This window comes from Musca vetustissima, unplaced genomic scaffold, assembly GCF_032173495.1.
Source record: "Musca vetustissima isolate MV318-11 ecotype Yass unplaced genomic scaffold, APGP_CSIRO_Mvet_v1 utg12661, whole genome shotgun sequence".
NCBI lineage: Eukaryota > Metazoa > Arthropoda > Insecta > Diptera > Muscidae > Musca > Musca vetustissima.
The window spans coordinates 22,692-25,437 of NW_026879908.1; positions in this window are offsets into that span (position 1 = coordinate 22,692).

Genomic DNA, 2,746 nt, shown 5'->3' on the forward strand with positions numbered 1-2,746 from the left:
CACTTGACTCCAACCGGAACATCATGTTGCCTCATCAGTTCCCTTTCCCTGTGTAAAATCATAATTGTGGCCTCTGGGACAAACGGATCGACGGCTAGATCGACTCGATGTGCACTGCAAGGTATTTACATATATAAAGAAAGAATAATTCCCACTTTTGAACACGACAAAGTTTTAGTTCAAATATTGGGTTATGCAAAGTTGAAATAAAAATGAATAATAGTTTCGCAGTATATATATTTTTATATATTTTTCTGCCAAATTTTGACCATTTATAGGGCAGATACCAAAAGGAGTGGTCTGATATTCTGGAGGAAATATTAGGCTGGGGAAAAAGAAATCCATTATTCTATATGAACTATAGGACTTTATTAAACATGCTTCGGAATGTCCGATTTATTGCCCAAGATATGTGTGTTGGCGAATTCTGTCCGTTTCTGGCCAATTGTCAATTTGAACCGCTTGGCTTGCATTTTCGCCTATGTTCACTGATTACCAAAATTTCAGTGAATTTAAATTAAGGACCGTAGTATCTAAAAACGTAAAGAACTTTAAAACATGCTAAGTCGACTTAGCATACTATGGTTTGGAGGCGTCGATATATATTCCTGTTTGTTATCTATATGTTTTTATTATATTCATTGATTTCGTCTCTTGGTCTTTAAAATTCGAGAGGATTTCTATTTTTTTCTTTCTTTCAAGGAGTAAAATAAAAACTGATCATTATGAAAATAAAACACACCTAATATACTGAACTTTGATGTTTTCATCATTATTCATTCATGCTTCTCATGCCGAACATTATGTTCGTTGGAATGATCGTCGTCATCGTTCGTCTAGAAGATCATATAGCAGACATGTGTGTATGCACTAAAGATCCTCAATACAGTTCAGGGTTTCTTTGTCCACCACTATTGTCCTCCTCTCTCCCTTCCGTATCCTCGTTAGTATTTTATGTCACATGAACAATCAGCCAACCAGTCAAACAAACATGATTGACATATGCAAATAACAAATAATAACAACAAAAGTCAAATAATAAACACAAAAACACACGTACACCCTGATAGCGAGGATGATGGCGATGGGGCACCGAATGTGTACTGTTGCCCCACCAACATACTGCTGCACTACACGTACGTACAATCATTTCATTTTTCATTCATAAAAATATTTTGTATGCTCAGCGTCAATGTGACAGAAGACGAAAAAGGCTACAAAGCAAAAGAAGAAGTAGCAGAATGGCGATAGGCAATCACGAAATAATAACAATAAAATTCCACAAATGAACCCACAATCATTATATATCCCGCCATCACGTCTGCATACGTATGTCAGGAGGAAAATTGTTGTTTAACAGTAGTTGTAAGGGGACAAGGTTTTGTCTTCTATGAGAAGAATTATTGTCTTCTATGAGAAGACCTTCTGGTCTTCTTTGAGAAGACCTTCTGGTCTTCTTTGAGAAGACCTTCTGGTCTTCTATAAGAAGACCTTCTGGTCTTCTATGAGAAGACCTTTTGGTCTTCTATGAGAAGACCTTCTGGTCTTCTATGAGAAGACCTTCTGGTCTTCTATGAGAAGACCTTCTGGTCTTCTATGAGAAGACCTTCTGGTCTTCTATGAGAAGACCTTCTGGTCTTCTATAGGAAAACACTCTGGTTTTCTATTAGAAGGCGTTCTGGTCTTCTATGAGAAGACCTTCTGGTCTTTTATAAGAAAACACTCTGGCTTTCTATTAGAAGGCGTTCTGGTCTTCTATGAGAAGACATTCTTGTCTTCGATGAGAAAACCTTCTGGTCTTCTATAAGATCTTCCTTTAAAAGACCTTCTGGTCCTTTATAGGAAGACCTCCTGGTCTTCTATAAGAATAAATTATTGTCTTCTATAAACAAATTTTGGTCTTCTTTAAGAATTCCTTCGGAATTTTGGGATCTATGGGTCGGCCATAAAAGACAAATCATTATTTACTCACTGTGGTCCCTGTCCTTCAGCATTCTTATTTATATCATTCACTCATTATTATGTTTTGGCTCATGAAGAGTATATGAAATTCACACAATTTGCCATAGCCACAAACAACAATCCACAGCAGAAAAAGTCACATCATCTTCAGCAACATAATTTCCATTCGATTTCATTTAAATGTAGTAAAACACTAAAGGAATAAAACAAAGCGTCCACGATGCCCATCTAATCTTGTATTCAAAGGTTGTTCTCAACTCTAATCATCAGTCCATGGTTGACAATTTCAAGCATTTAGTGTGGCATTCTTTGTTGGCTAACATCGGCAACTATTTATCCAGACATAAATACAAATGAACCAGCCAAACAACCAACTTTGTCGAACATCACAACTACCGCGTAACTACTATCATCGTATCGTTATCCTCATGATGTGATGGGAGGGATATTGAGGGTTATAGGGGAGTGTTTGTTTATTTTCGTTTAATGTGGGAGCGTTAAAATTTTATTACTTTTAGTCAGAGTCGAACGTATGACCGAGAGACCAAGCGACCGACCGACCATGATTTAGCATACAACAATGTATGCTAAATGTTTAATAATAATTCTGCTAAAAATTTTGCATACACACACATACATGTGAACATCTCTGTGTATAGTAGTGACTTCGTTAGAAAAAATCCGCAGTGTAGTAGACATCCATTACAATGTCTAGTCATAGTGAAAGACTAGCAAAAAAATAAAAATCACACACATAAAGGGTCAAAGTTATTATGAAATTCTT